Source organism: Carlito syrichta, unplaced genomic scaffold, assembly GCF_000164805.1.
Source record: "Carlito syrichta isolate Samal-C Ts95f unplaced genomic scaffold, Tarsius_syrichta-2.0.1 Scaffold81542, whole genome shotgun sequence".
NCBI lineage: Eukaryota > Metazoa > Chordata > Mammalia > Primates > Tarsiidae > Carlito > Carlito syrichta.
In genome coordinates, this window is record NW_007025638.1 from 6,501 (window position 1) to 23,314 (window position 16,814).

At 41.5% G+C, this 16,814-nt stretch overlaps 1 pseudogene; it reads left to right on the top strand.

The window, feature by feature from the left end:
- The first annotated feature begins 13,403 nt into the window (after positions 1–13,403).
- Positions 13,404–13,833, top strand: LOC110595417 (annotated as a pseudogene).
- Positions 13,834–16,814: the final 2,981 nt, after the last annotated feature.

Genomic DNA, 16,814 nt, shown 5'->3' on the forward strand with positions numbered 1-16,814 from the left:
TTTTTTTTTTTTTTTTTGAGACAGTGTCTCACTCTGTCACCCAGACTGGAGTATTGTGGTGCTATCATAACTTACTACAGCCTCAAATTCCTAAACTCAAGCAGTCCTCCCACCTAAGATTCTCAAGTAGCTAGCTGGGATTACAAGCATGCACCACCATACCTGGCTAATTTCAAGGAGCTGTCAGCAACACATTCCTCCAATTTGAATTTGTGGATATCAATTTTTAAATAAATGAACCAACCAGGGCTTGAAAACGTTTATATAACCCATAAATTGTGCCTGTCATCATGTGATAATGAGAGTTGACAGTAGTTTTTATTTTCAAAACAACACAGCTTCGTTTGGGAAGAGATACCTACAGTCAACCTTTCCAGCTTTCTTTATTTGTGTGACTCTTGTTCCCTATTTCCTAAACACCTAGTGACAAGTTAACCAGAGTCAGAGGTATTATGATTTGTATCTAGGGTTTTTTGCTCCTGATGATTTTTTGTGATTCCCTATTTACAATGCTGTACCTTCACTTTACCACTTTGATTGACTAGAATGAAGTAATTTTGGGTGTGGGGGTGAGGATAGAAGACAGTAGAAGGAGGGATGATCTTCTCCATCTCTATTGCTTTTCAGGACCAAAGGTTTCTTTTAATCTCCAAGTGATTTTTGAATAATACACCCAGGACAGAAGCTCCTGGGACTCCAATACTGTTGCCATCTCCCAGCAGTCTCAGAAGGGAAGGATTAGGGGTTGGAGGATCTTGCATCTAACTGTTGTAGAGAACGTTCAGAATATTCCCTGCCCTATGAGTGTAGTTAGCCAGAGGTCCTTTTAATTGAATCATTTCTCTTCCTTGTCAAGGACAAAGAAAGATTTGTTTAGCCTATGAAATGAGGTGGTGATGGTTTCAAAGAAATAAGCCATGCATGCTAGAGATTTAGTATGCTGAAGTTGGAAATGACATGTTGTACAAGCCAGTCTTTCCCATAGTTTTTTTTTTTTTTTCTTTCTTTAAATTGTGGTGAGAGAGAGGTGCATATTGGTTAAATGTGCCACTGTGTGTTAAAGACCAATATTTCTAATATAATTGATAGATGAACGGAACTGTAATAACTGGCATTTGCATGGATTTTCCAAAGCAGTCATATTTATTTTATAGAATAGGAAACAGGTACACTGGCCAAGGTTACAGAACTGTTTACTCACACAAGCTGTGTGATCTTGGATAGGGCAGTATCTGGAACACAGATCTTTTGATTTCTGCTTCGTGCCACAGCCAGTTTTTAGTCTTACAAGTATGGCAAGTTCCCTTGTTTTGGACTTGTTAAAAATTGTTATACATTTGTAGCTAAAAAACATTTCCTTGATTTTTTTTTTTCTTTTGAGGTAGGGTCTCACTCTGTAGCTCAGGCTGGAATAGTGGCATGATCACAGCTCACTGCAGCCTCGACCTCCTGGGCTCAGGTGATCCTCCCACCTCGGCCTCCTGGGTAGCTGTGATTACAGGTGTGTGCACACCTGGCTCATTCTCTGATTTTTTGTAGAGATGAGGTCTCACTGTATTGCCCAGGCTGGTCTTGAACTCCTGGACTCAAGCAGTCCTCCTGCTCAGCCTCCCAAAGTGCTGGGATTACAGGCATGAGCCAGCCACCACACCCAGCTAGATTTTTAATTACTGTACATTTATATCCTTTTTTGTGTTGCTGGACCTTTATGTTATTTATGCTCCTTTCTGGTGTTGAGGGGCTGAGACCTATAACATACAACTCTTAAAATCAAGTCCAGCCTCCTTCCCCTGGCAGGCCCTGTTCTCATTTCTCTTTGCTCTTGCCCTCTCCCTCCTGAATCCTGTCAAAGTGAACTTGTCTCAATTCCTTAATTTTGAGTTTTTTCTTTACAAAGATTTCTTTGCCTGGAACTCACCTCCTCCCTTGCTTTTTTAGCTCTACCTAGCATGGTAAAGTGGGGGAGTTGGCCTGCATCCAGACTTCGAGTTTCAGATCCTGACACCACCACTTCATAGGTGTGTGATCTTGAATAGGTTACTTCACCACACAGTACTGGGCTGTGGTTTCCTCATTGGTACATTGAGATTAATGGTCTCCACCTCAGGGTGTGGTTATGAGATTTAAATGGGTCTGCTGTGCCTGGTATGTGGTGAGTCCTCTGATGTCTGGGAGGCTGGCAGCACCTCCACACCCCATTGGACAACCCTTTGCACTGAGCACTCAGTCCCATTGGATTGCAATGGCCTTATTACTCCACGGTGAGGACAAGAGAAACCATGTCATGTCTGTGTTGTTTATTTGGTATGTAACACCTGGCACATACGGGCATGGGACAGCTTGAATAAGAGAAGAAGCAAAGGCCCTTTCACTTATGGTTAAGCTTGTGTCTTTGACCTCAGCTTTTCTTTCCTTTTGTGAAGATCTTTTCCCCTTTTATTTGTGGCTTTTGATGGATAATTCTAGGGGAAGGGAGAAGATAGAGACATTTAATCTAGGTTTTTCATGGAGGCTTTTGGAATTCACACATGATTGCCTGGTGTGGTTTATTGCCTTTGGGAGAAGAGGCTGCATATGTGGTCAGGTCTCTCTTGCCTTTGTGCTCCATCTTCAGGCAAGAATGAAAACGAGGTGAAAGGACAAGCTTATGTGGGAGTAGAATCATTTCGGAGTCTGTTTTTCCTGCTGGGGGTGGGGGTAGAGGTGTTCAAGGTGAAATAATGCCTTACCTGCCTGAGGGGAGAGGAGAGTGGTATGCTGTACTGCTGTGATTCTTTTGTTTAAAGCCATTAAAGGTGTGGAAAGTAGTAGCAGAGGGACACCAGTAAATAAGCGTGGTAGAATCAGTCAGATTTCCAAGGGGCAGTCATGAAAACAAAGATTAACTCAAACTGGGTTTGTGCAGCATGCTCCCCTTCCCTCCTCCCCAGTCTCAGAGGCTTCAGAAGAGTAGCATGTATGCAAAACAGTGGCTTTTACCACCGAGAAAGTGTTTCCCCATGGGTAAGATGCTGTTATGAAGGCCAGTTCATTTATTTATCAGACTAATGTCTATGCTATAAATTCGTGTGGCTTTTATAGGATGGCCAGGTACTTTGGCCATTCTTTACAATAAAAATTTTTGATATGTGCTCTGAGCTCCAAAAGTAAATTTCCAAATGAACTTCTAGGACCCCAAACAGTATATGTTCATTCAAAATCATCTATTGACATTGTTCATATTTCGGGTACAATGAATTGCTAGAATACAGGAATGAAAAAGATATATCCTTGCCTTGAAGAGCTTGGTTCATGAAGTTCTCTATTGTTCTGTTGTAACCTGTGTAACAGGCCAGCACCCCTAATCCAAAATCTGAAATGGTCCAATATCCAAAACTTTTTGAACACTGACAAGGCACCGCATGTCCTCATGTGACAGGTCACATTCAAAACACATTCAGAACTTTGCTTTGGCTGTGCACTGTGACTCATGCTTGAAATCCCAGCACTTTGTGAGGCCAGCACTTTGTTTGAGGCCTGGCATTCAAGACCAGCTTGGACAACATAGCAAGACCCTGTGTCTATAAAATCAGTTAAAAATCAGCCAGCCGTGGCAGCCTCTAGCTGCTCAGGAGACTGAGGCGGGAGGATCTCTTGAGCCCAGGAGATCAAGGCTGCAGTATACTATGGTTGCACCAGTGTACTCCAGTCTGAGTGACAGAGCAAGACTTTGACTCTTAAAAATAAAAAATAAAAAAAGCTTTGTTTCATGTACAAACTTATAAAAAATATTGTACAAAGTTACCTTAGGCTATGTGTTTAAAGTATATATGAAACATAAGTGAATTTCATGTTTAGATTGGAATCTCATCCTCAAGATATCTTATTATATATGTCCAAATATCCCCCCCCCAAAAAAAATAGAAAATCCAAAATGCTTCTGGTCCCATGCATTTTGGAAAAGGGATGCTCAACCTTTATACCAAAAAGTTAGACCCAAGGAGGCCTTACAAAAGTGCTCAGTAGCCGGGCTCGGTGGCTCAGCCTGAAATCCCGCGCCTTTGGGAGGCTGAGGTGAGTGGATTGACTGAGCCCTCGGGTTCGACACTTGCCTGGGCAGGCGAGATCGCATCTCTACAATAAATCAAAAAATTAACCAGGCGTGGTCGTGCATGCCTGTAGTTCCAGCTACTTGGAAGGCTGAGGCGGAAGGATCACTGGAGCCCAGCAGGTTGAGGCTGCCGTGGCCGGGAGCGGCCACTGCTCTCCAGTCTGGGCGACAGAGTGAGACTCCGACTCAAAAAAAACCCCCAAAAAACCAAAAGTGCTCAGTGAAGGTTTGTTAGATGATTAGGTCTCTAAGCTTGGTATTTCTTTATTTTTCATTCTTTTTTTTTTCACTAAGCACTTCCTTAGATTTTTATCTTTTTATTTGCGAAGTTAGGTGCTAAAAGCATATTGTAAAATCATTTTGATATTTGTGCTTATAATTTTTAAAACCTTTCCATTCTGTCTGCAGATGATTTTCTAGAAATAAACACCAGGTCATCATGATTAGAATTTGTTGACCAGTTTTGTGAAAGTCCAGTGGAATGAGGATGGGGGAGGGTAAGGTGGGAGGTGGAGGAGTAGGGGGCAGCAGTAGATGAGAAGGTACAGTTTTCTAATAGGAGCTTGTGGTTTCTCCCTGAACACTCTGAGGAGCAGTTGCTTCCAGGCCCCTCTAGAACTTCATTTTATTTTTAGTGTTTGCAGATACTCTAGGCTGCAGATGTTCCTTCTGCACTGAGAAACTTTAGAGTTTTCATCTTGGCTTGTTTGTGATACAAGAGATTTTGCCAGTTACAACCAGCTGCTACTGAAATGCAGGCACCTCTGTCGAAATGCTCAGGCTCCTTAGGCTCCTAGAGGGGAGTGCTCCTGCCCACGCTGTTAGCGTGGACTGTCAGTAATGAGCCTCTAGGTTCCACCTCCCGTGTATTCTCTGCATTCTGAGGAGTAATACATGAGGGTTATATACTTCAATAATCTGAGTGCAAACGTGTCATGTATAGAGTACTTGAAAATAGGGAAAAGATGGTGGTGGTCAGGTCCCCGATATCAGGAGGGTCCTTTAGGGAACAAGAAATGATGAGATCCAGAGATTGGGGTCTGTCTTGTATTTTTCTTAGACTAAAAGAAGCAAAACTTTTCCCCAGAGGAGGAGCGAAGGTGAATATGGGGTGTAGTGCTGCTTAGCAAACATTTATTTAGTGCTTTCTATATGCCAAGCACTGGGTAAGTTCCTGGAACAAGTGCAAGAATAGAACATGATCTGCTTTCAGGGAGCTTATAGTTTAGTAGAGGAAATGTTCACAAAAACTATACTGGTACAAAGTACAGTCAGTCCTTGTTATTTGCAGATTCCATATTTGTCAATTCACCTAGTCACTAGAATTTAGTTGTAACCCCAAAAGCAATACTCTTGGTGCTTTTGTGGTCATTGATGGATATATGCAGAGTGGCAAACTATTTGAGTTGCTCTACACATGTGTTCTTAGCTGAGGTCAAACAAGGTAACACTCTGCCATCTTACTTCAGCTCTCATTCTTCAAAGTGCCCTTTTTGCAGTAAATTTAGTGTCCCCTCTTTTCTGCATTTTTGTGCTTTTTGGTCGTGATTTTGCTGTTTAAAATGGCCCCCAAGTATAGTGCAGAAGTGTTGAGTAGTGTTCCTAATGCACGATGACTGTGATGTGCCTTGCAGGAAAAATGTGTTTTAGATAAGCTTTGTTCAGGCTAAGTTAAAAGTGCTGTTGGCCATGAGTTCAGTGTTAATGGAGCAACATTATATATTAAATACAATATCTTTATTCTTTTTGGAGATAGAGTCTGACTTTGTTGCCGAGGCTGGACTGCAGTGGCACAATCACAGCTCAGTGCGGCCTCAAGCTCCTGGGCTCAAGCTATTCTTCTTCTTCAGTCTCCCAAGTTGCTGGGACTTCAGGTGTATGCCACTGTTCCCAACTAGTTTTTTGTTTTTGTTTTTGTTTCATTTTTCTGTGGAGATGGGATCTCACTATGTTGCCCAGGGTGGTCTTGAACTCCGTGGCTCAAGTGATCCTCCCACCTCAGCCTCCCAACCAATGGGATTACAGCACGAGTCACTGTACCTTGCCAAATGGGTTGACTTTGCACAGAAACATATAAACACGTAAAACAGGGTATGCATTGATCAGTTGATGCAATGTTGTAACCAGAGGCTCACAGGATACCTAACCCCAGAAGCAATATATCAGTATTCACTAATTCAGCATTTGCAGAGACTTTACAGAACATAGCTGCTTCAAGCAATGGGAATGGACTGTCCAGTGGAAGTACTATGTAACACTAAGCAGTCTTCAAGTGGGAAGGGTAAGTAGGTGGCTTTATCCCAGAATGGGCTTTGGAAGCCAGGCCAGTTGAGGACAGATGAGGTAGGGAACTAAAGTGGTGACTCATAGAACTTGAAAGAGAAAAAAGTAAAGCCAGGATGGACTCGATGAAGGAAGTTATCAGGGGACTGGAAGATAAGTCAGAGGGTAGGCTTGGAGGGAATAGGACAAGAGGATAAGAGACTTGGAGGGAATAGGACAGGAGGATAAGAGGCTGTAGTCAACATCTTGCTGGAGAACAGGAGAAGATAAAATTGAAGGAGATTAAAAAAGACAGAGAGGAGCACATTTGTTCTTGGATAAACCATTCATAGGAGCATTGAGCTTGAAGAATGATACTTAGGTCAGAGGGCCCAGAGTGCTAACGAAGACAGTTGGAGTGCCCACTGCATGCAGCTGTGTGAGCGCGTGTTTCCAGCAATTCCTAGTGTGCCAAGACATTATCCAGGAGCCTTCAAGGTGCTTTTTCAATTTACAAGCCCCACCCCGTTTGTGCTACTGAAGGACACAGGGAGAATCAACAAGACCTGTTTCTTGATTAGGGTTAGGGAGAGGAGAGGAAAGGAGTGGCTAGTCCAGTCAAGAGTTGCTCCAGTTTGACTAATTGCTGAGAGTCAGATTGAGTTATACTTCCAGAGTTTTCTTGTTAGCGCATAATTCTTCAATTTTCAGTTCCCTTATCATGTGATTTTTCACTATTGTGGCATTTAACATTGGCGTATGTGCATTCTTATGGTTTGGTAAATAGAGGTAATGATTCCTCTCAGTTCTGTGTGCATGGGTCAGCTTCCTCCTGACTGTCTCTAGGGTTTCTTGACAGCTCTGGACACTCAGATTCCAGCCCGCTACACTTTCCTGCTTGCTACTGGGTTGGGTTTCATATCTCTTCCCTTGATAGTTGTGATGGAATCTGGGAATGGAATAGAGGCAAACTATACACATACATCACTGTTGTAATTCTTGTGCAGAGTTTTGTAGAGCTGTGCTGTCTAGCTTAGTAATCACAGCCACATGTGGCTTGTCTGAATTGAAATATTCTCCAGGTGTAAAATTCACATTGGATTTTGAAGGCATACTTGCAGTATGAAAAAATGTGAAATATTTCATTAATAATTTTTTATATTGATAACATGTTGGAATACTATTTTGCACATGTTAATTAAATAAATTATTAAAATTTTTTTCACCTATTATTGCTTTTTAAAAATATGGGTACTAGAACATTTAAAATTATATGTGTGGCTCATATTATCTTTCTGTTGGGCAGTACTGCTCCTTTTGAATTATTCCTTTGGATTTCCAAGGAATACTTTGAAGATGACTGTATTAAGTGATTTTTTAAAAAAATCAAACTCTTGGGTCCGGTTGTATTTGTAGTGTCTTTAAATATAGTGCTAATATACCTGAATGTAGCTCTTATAAACAAAAAGATTCCTGTCATGAATACTAAACATTCCCTCTCCCAAGAAAATGTCTCTTTAAGAAGTGTATTCATTTTCCTTGGAAATTCTTCTGTAGTAAATAAAATGAAGTCAGCATTCATGACAGTTCTACTGGGTGGAATATAACTGAAACTTTTAAAGAATTGGTATAAGTTAGCATTAGCTAGGATTTTGGACTAATCAAATAAGTCATACTTTTAAGTGTGTAATTATTTTTCACAAGAGCATTTTGAGTCTGTGTCACACTGAGCCATGGCATAATGAGGTTTTGTTGTCTCTGAGAGAGTGACTATTTTCAGAACTTAGGTGAACAGCTATTTACCAGGTAGCCTTAGTAAATGCGACAGAAAAAATTTCACTTAAAAGGATCTAATTTAAGGACCACTCACTTCCCTCGGCTCTGTATTGGTTTAACTGCACAAACAAAACACAAAAGAAATTAAAGATGGGGTTCATGTCCTCGAAGTTCATCATCTGGCTTGGGAATTCCTAACGGACATTCTAACATTCTGATGTATCTGATGAGGTGCAAAGAGAGGTTAACACCTTGTGATAGCAGCTAAAGCACTTTACTTTGAAAATCACTTGTTAAAAATGCACATCCAAGGTTGCCTTGCATAAACACCACTTCTACACGTGTTCTTCTATGGGACTTGTACACAACTTGCAGCTGTTCTTCCTTAAACCATGATCTGTGATGATGTGTGAGATACAGAAGCTGTTGTTCTAAGGTATGGGGGGTGGGGGGAGGTGTTGAACTGTGGTTGTAGTTGGGGAGGTTTTGAACTATAAGAAATAAATAGAGAATCCTTCAGAGTCATTGTATATAAAGTTCATTCTGTCTTTCCAGTACAGATGTTGTAACATTTCCAGAAAAGGATCATTGTGGGAAGTTTTTACAGAACAGATGGCCTGGTTTGGGTCCTGAAGGATTTGGCTTGTAGATTTAGATGAAAGGTGTTTTCGAAGGGGATTGACGTGACTGAGGGCACATGGGGTTGAAAGGGGATTTATCAGTAGAAGAGAGAATACCTTATATTAATTGGAAAGATAATTATTTGATAGATTATTTCCTAGCTGTTGTACTAATTTGTTCTAGAATTTATTGCTCCCAAGGAGCTTTGTATGAGTCCATTTTAGAGTGTCTAATTGCCTGGAGCTTCCAGAGAACTGGCTACTTTTTTGGGGAGGCAGAGAGGGGTGGGAAGGTGATTGACTTTCTTGGGTGAAATCATTATTTGCCAGATGCCATTGTGGCCCAAGTTACTTATCTTGGCTTCATGTTGTATACATACAGTGCAGTCATCTATGAGCTTAGCAACTCAAATAGGACAGGTGTACTTGTGTATATACCACCTATCAGTTTTAGCCAGCTTTATAGTTTTTCAGAGGGACTTTCAGATACTCACATGTAACATCTTCAACACCTATCACCCTTTTATTTATAGCTGAGGAAACTGAGGCCCAGAGAGTCTGAGTGTCTTTCCCCAGAGTCATGTGGGTAAAGAATGACTAGGCCAGAACTAGATGATAGCTCTTGGCTTCGGCAGGGCTCTTTCCCTGGTATGACACCATCTCTCAGCAGGGATGCTGCTGACGGTGACTGCTCAGCACAGATGCTGGTGCTTCTGAGTTCCTAGTACTCAGCCGTATCATGAGGAACTGACTCAGAGAAATGAGTGTCTGCTGATTCAGTGCAGAATACCCTTTTCCCAGCCTTTAGTGTCCCAGCTGTCTCTTCTCTTAAACTGATTTCTGCCAACTCCCAAGCAACTTTCTTAGTCTTCGTGTCTTTTAGAACTTTTAATACACTTTGAGTCCTTTTCACTTAATTTGCCAATGATAAATTTATTATACGGGAAGCTTTAAATCTTAGCTATATCGTGGCAAGTATCACTATTGTTGCCTTTCAAAACAAGAGTGAAGAACTGTCACTGACAACCTCTACGTAGATTTCCTTGATTAAATCTCATTAACTGTTATTCTGTTACGTACATCAACTGTTCCATTGAATGGATTTGTAGAAGGCCAAGAATGAATGGGACACCAGTAGGAGGCTACTGCAACAGACCTGGCACAACATGGGGCTGGGCCTAGGGTGGCAGCAGTGTAAGCTGTGTGGAAGCTGCCTTATCTGCATTGGCAGCCATCAGGAGGAGCCAGGAGTGCCACATGCTTCAGATAAAACTTTGTGCCGGGCCTTCCTGTCACCAGTGGTGAGAGAAGAGAGGGCCTCGACTCTGTGGATAATCCAGCAAGACCACGTCCTGTGACACTGGGACTTTTAGCACACTAACTTCATTCTCCTCTTTGTCCTGTTTACAGCTGTTTACACTGGCAACTACAAGAAGCCCAAAGACTTCTAGGCTTTTCCCTTTTTTAGTTTAGTTTCTTTTTCTTTTTTTTGAGATGGGGTCTTGCTCTGTTGTTGCCCAGGCCAGAGTGCAGTGGCGTGATCATAGCTCACTGTAACCTGAACTCCTGGGCTTAAGTGATCCTCCCACCTCTGCCTCCCAAAGTGCTGGGATTACACGTGTGAGCCACTCCACCTGGCTCTTCTAGACTTTTTCTTTAGCCACAAGTCTTTACTCTCCATCCCAAGGGACGGATAATTAGGTAAGTCTCCCTGCCCTTCAGCATTCCTTATTGCTTACCCTTCCCCTGCTTCATCTTCACCATTTGTTTTGGCACACCATTTTTATTCCTGAACCATTGCTTGTCTTCTGCCACTATCTTGTAAGTTTTATGAAGACAGGGGTTTTGTTCAGTGTTCATGTATCATTAGCATCCTGAACAGGGCCTGGCATATCAAATACTTGAAAGGACGGATGAGTAGAGTCCTAAGTCTTTACATAGCATATTTTAATGGTAGGCTCATAAATTTGTCCTACAAAAGCAATGAGATGCCTTTTAAACTGTAGAAGACTAACACGCTTTTTTTTTTTGTTTAATTCCATTTAGTGGCTTATTTAATTACAATACAGGTTAATGAATAACTTCTAGTAATTTCAAAGTTTCCCTAATGGCAATAATAATAGTTATTGTTTGTCTGGTACCATTTATAGTAATCTGAAGGAATTATTTATTTTTATGTGAAGTATATAGTTATAACTCAATGTTATGAATGTTAGAAAACTATAGTGGCTGGGTGCAGTGACTCAAGCTTGTAATCCCAGCACTTTGGGAGGCCTAGGTGAGGGGATTGCCTGACCTATGGGTTCAAGAACAGCTTGGGCAACTTGGCGAGACCTCATCTCTACAATAGATTTTTTAAAAAGTTAGCTGGGTGTGGTAGCGCATGCTTGTAGTTCCGGCTGAGGCAGAAGGATCGCCTGAACCCAGCAGGTGGACACTGGGGTGGCCGTGAGCAAGCCACTGCACTCCAGCTTGGGCAACGGAGTGAGACTCCAACTCAAAAAAAAAAGAGAGGGGGGGGAATTTATAAGTGCTTAAAAATGATATAAACATAAGCAAGAGGCCTTTTTCTCCCCAGAAAGACCAGTGTAGTATGGGACACAGGTGTACAGTGTACCTGACTGGAAGAAGGCATATGAGAAGGTGCAAGGTGCAGATAATGAGAAGGCTTTCCTCAGAGGGCCTCCGCACTTGGCTTGGTGGTTCCATCTTCAGTTATGGTTTTGGGCATGTGAGCTGCTGCTTCTCAGTCCTAACAGCATCCTAGGACGTAACTCTGCAACTCTGCAGTGCCTGCTGAGTAATCCAGCTATCAGCAACAGGAAGTTCCAAAGCATCCACAGAAAAGGTTAGTTATGTTATAACTATACACACAAATAGAAGGGAGATAGAGATAGCCAAGAATTCTCCGCCAGGCATTTTTTCAAACATGCTTCTCACAAATTAGTTTCGGTCAGAATAATGATGGTTTCGATAGGGAGAATGGGAGCCCTGCCCTGATACCCAGCACTACCATGGAGCCATTTTTTTTTATCAAAGTTAGAGTGAGCTAATGTTAAATAATAATTTCTGCAACAACTCTTTAAGGCACCTACTACTCTATAACTGGGTTCCTCGATCACATGATTTGCAGACAGTGAGAGATTTGTGAATGATTCCCGGGAGGATGGCCTCAACCCTGTACTCAGCTTCTAACTTCTTTACATGGGTCTGGACACCTCACACCTTTGCTAGGTCCAAATGTTAACGATAACCTGGCTTGAAGTCAGAGTTCAACTTTAAAAGTTATGTAATAATGTGTTGCTAATGTGTTCCTAACTTTGGCAGTCTTAAAAATAATCCTGTGGCTGTTATTAATCTCAGTAAAACATGGGCATGGTTTGTAAAAATTATAAGGAAAAAGACTGTAGATTGAGGTCTGATATTGGACCTAAAAAAAAAAGTCTTGAAAGTCTTTGTCTAAATTGCTGGTTGTCTGGCTGATTCCAGAAAGAGTGAATCATTTTACTGAAACGCAAAGATAAGCAGTGCCCTTTCTTGTAGGCAGGGAGTTGGGAGTTACACTGCTCGCTTAGCAGCCTTTTTTTCATGATTAGATATGAAGTACTTACAAACACAGCTTCATTGTAGCTCTTTTGGGCTACTGTTTCATTTATTAGGTTGGGGATTTCCTGGAGTCCTGTGTTTTTTTTCCCCCTTATCTCTGTGTTGTCTGTTTGCTGATACTTGGCCAGAGATACTTTGAGTAGCACTTAATCAAAAAAAGCATATGTGTAGTTTAAAAATTCCTCTCATTGTACATATATCGTATTGCTGCTTGGTACTAAACAACATTTCCAAATAGGGAAATTGTGGAATTTTGTTTTTTAGTTAGATATTCTAAGAGAGTAATCGTTGCAGCACTGTACTTTTGCCAATTTATATAAAGATTAATGATAGCAATTATGTTGAATGGATAATTGTGGGAGGTGAATTGCACACTCACAGGATGAGTACTTTGCTTTCTTTTCAGCTGTCTGAGGTTGTTTTGGCTCTGACAGTTCCCTTACGATAAAGCCCACAGAATTGTTATAGAATAAAGAAATAAAGTGATGATTACTGGCAAGAATTAAAAAAAAAAACGTGGCATTACTCATTGTTTGTAAATAGTACATGCCTATTATTAGAAAAATGAAAAATATAGAAGAACTTTATTTATTTATTTATTTTTTGAGTTGGAGTCTCACTCTGTCGCCCAGACTGGAGTGCAGTGGCCGCTCCCGGCCACCACAGCCTCGACCTACTGGGCTCCAGCGATCCTTCCGCCTCAACCTTCCAAGTAGCTGGAACTACAGGCGTGCGCTACCACACCCGGCTAATTTTTTGATTTATTGTAGAGATGAGGTCTCGCCAAGTTGCCTAGGTGGGACACGAACCCGCGGGTTCAGGCAATCCACTCACATCAGCCTCCCAAGGCGCGGGATTATAGGCTGAGTCACTGAGCCTGGCTAGAAGAACTTTAAAAAGCGTCTTTAGTTTGGCTGTTCAAAGGCGCATTTCTTTTTTCTATGTTTTCTTTTTTCTACATGTTCTGATATTTATTTTTTCTACATTTGATCTTTAAAAAGCACTCTTTAAAAAATGTTAGTGTTACTGGCTGGGGGTGGAGTCTGTGGGACAAAATGGAACGGCTGCAGGTGCTGAGGCAAAGGCTGCAGCTGGTCACTGGCCACGGTGTCCTCTGTGGCTACCTGCACATGTTTTTCAGGGCAAATGTGAGAGTTGATGTATCAGTGGGAGAAGACAAATATGGAAACAAATACTATGAGGACAACTAGCAGTTCTTTGGCCGTCACCAATGGTTATATACATTACTGAATGAACGGCAAAAACACGTTCTGGTTCGTGGACAGAAGCATGGTGCCTCGTACAGGCCTCGCTGGGTGCACTGTATGACGGATGACCCCCCTAACAATAAAACCACCCACCACCTGGAAGTTCATCTGGACAAAGCCCAAGTTCAACGCGAGTGACACCTTGGAGCAATATGTGCCTTACTCCACCACAAGAAAGACGATTCAGGAGTGGGTTCCACCGTCTATATAGAGGGTGATGAGCTGCAGAAACAGCAGTGCACGCCTGTCCCACGCTCACACCGCTCATTAAACTCGTTTGGCCAAGAAAACAAACAACCAAAAATGTTAGTGTTACCTATATGGCTGTACAAATTTCTATCTTGTTCTTTTATTTAACCTTATAACCTAAGAATTTTCCTGTTTCACTGAAATTTTATGAAGACGTGCCACTCATTCATTGATTCATTCTTTCAGTTACTGGGTGTCTTCTATGTGCTGGCTGCTGAATGCTTTGCTCTTCAAAGTATGGAGACATGGGAGTGGACAATAATGTAGATTAAAATTAGAACCTGCAGATCTTTCTGAATTTTCATGTAACTTTTATCTGAACCTGAAAGCTAAATTATCTCCCAGGTAGTTCCACATTTTAAGTCAAAGCAGTAAAGTTGGTTGATTTTATTGTACATTTAAGCTAACTTTGTATGGACAGACACAAAAAAGTCACTCTGCTGAGGAGTCTGTCCCTCACTGAAATGCTGTACAGGGCAGGGTTGGAATGGCAGGCAGAGCAGGATCCTGTGCTTGGCTCCTGCACAGGATTGCTTACATGGCAAGGTGTCTGGCAGGGCACTGAGTCACCAACAGAGCACATGACTGGGACCTTGTCCTTAGAGGACTGAATTAGTGAGAACTAAACATTCTACATGGCTGGGTTCCAGATGTAGGAGAAAGAATTTAACTTAATTGATCAGTCAGTGATATCCAGTTGCCTCCTCTCATCTTCTTCCCAAGCCTGTCCACAGATGGTCAAGTGCAGATATAGTGTGAGGATGAGTGGTGTGGGCTTTCTCATGAGAGAGGATGCCTGGATATAAGTCCTGGCTCTGCCACTGCCCAGCTGCATACCTTGGGCCAGTTCCTTACCTGTCTGTGCTTCTTTCTCCTCATCTGTTAAAGATATTACTGCTACTGATGAAATTCAACACACACAACAATGCTGGGCGCATAACATAAAAACCCAGTGGATCTAGCTAACTACTGTTTTCTCTGCCTTGAATTAATGAATTTGTACATATTGCCAAATTTCCTGAGCACTGAGCTTATCATTTGAGTTTAGATGGCATTAGAGCAGGTATGTCTACTGCATACTGAGCTGGTATTGTAAGGAAAGGGTGCTGCTTAGCTGAGCTATCTGTGATCATGTTTCTGGAAACAGCTGAGTATTGCCAGCCTTGTTTCCAATCTGGGATCTGTCTCCAAAACCTGTTCCCCTAAAACACACTGCTTCAAAAAGCTTTCCACCCTACTACCTTAGTCCACTTGTTCTAGCCTAGCATGAGAGTATTTTTTGGTTTTTAATAAATTTCATATTGAATTATAATATACATTCCAAAAAGTGTGCATAGTCTGCTTGCTGTGTGTTCATAGCACCAGTACTCAGATCAAGAAACTGCATCCGGTAACCTTTTTGTGTCCTTCCTGGGACCACCCTTTTAAAGTCACTGGTAGGAAGGTTTGTGGTCAGTTGTTCTTGTGAGAGAAGGCATTCTGGGAGAGAGGTAATTGCCCGAGTAAGGAGGAGGCCACTTGTGGTGCTGTGGATTATCAACCCACCACTCACTCCCCTGCTGTATTTATTCTTCTTTTTTTCTCATTAAGGCAGTGTGAATAGGCAAAGAAAGTTTTTTTCTTTCTTTCTTTTTCCCCAAGGCCTTGGGCAACACACTGAAAATGGAAAGACTCTTTATAGAAAGATTCATTAAGTGAGCATAATTAGACGGGATTTTTTAGGGAGCTATATTAAGCTTCAGTTTTTTCTTCTTCAAGCCCACCTCTCTCAGTGTTGCTTTGGAGTTAATTTTTCATTACCATGATTACTGCTTCTTAATCACGTGATGAGTATGAGGTCAAGGGAATGCAGAAATGTGTGAATACTTACGTTGAAATTTTCATGACTTTAATTCTTCTGGCTCTAAATCAGGCAAGGGAATGGGCTTGTTTTCAGATGTCAAGTCTTGAACTGGAGGTGGATCCTGGGAGTACTGCATTGGGAGAATTTGGAGAATTTGGAGAGGAGTCTGGGCACAGCAGGAAACAGTGTTCTGATTGATTAGAGATTTGGGGCATGGGCAAAGAGGTTGGACTGGTGTCTTAAGTGCCAGATATTTACCTTCAGGGATCTAAATGATGTGTCATGTACTAGCTCTTAAACAGGGCACTCTTCTGTAGGACCACTCAGGACCACTGAGATATGAGATTGGAGACAGTACAAGGAGCAAACACCTGTAAATGTGTAAACTTCAGATAACCCAAATTATCTTCTGTGGTATGGATGAATTTTGCAAGGGAAATAAGGACCATGTGTAGGGTTACAAATAGAGTTGATAAAATGTACTATGCATATTACTTAATACTTATATGCATATACACAGCATGATGAGGAATACCAGTGTGAATTCCTATATAAGTATATGATTCCATTTCAAGAAAGAAGATTGAGGAGAGAGGGAGATTGGATTGATGGAGAGAACAGTCTTTTGGGCATCGAAGATCTAATCATACCCTCTCTTAGCTACTGTTTGAGTTGCTCCAGTATCTCAGAAGAATGGTTGTGATGAAACAATTACAGTTTTTTCATTTACTGAAGAAATTTTAGAACTCTCTTTTAATCATAACGAAATTTGGGGTCACTTGGAAGCATCCCTTTTAAGTACAATAGTTGTGGTTTTTATATACATCTTTATTATAATTTGTCAGATTTTGAATTGGAAATAAGGTTTTTAAGCAGAGTAACAGGAATTGACATTTTCACTTAAATCTGAAAAATCCATCTGTCAAGATATTACAGTGACATTGATCCAGAGATGTTTAAACCTCTGTAGCAAAAGAAAGGGAAAGTGAAAATGGGGTGTTGAGTGTACAAACACTCTCCAGATCAGAGTGTGTACATCAGACTGTCAGAGAAGCACACAGCTTGTTGCAGGTAGATTCATATCATCATTTTAATGCAAA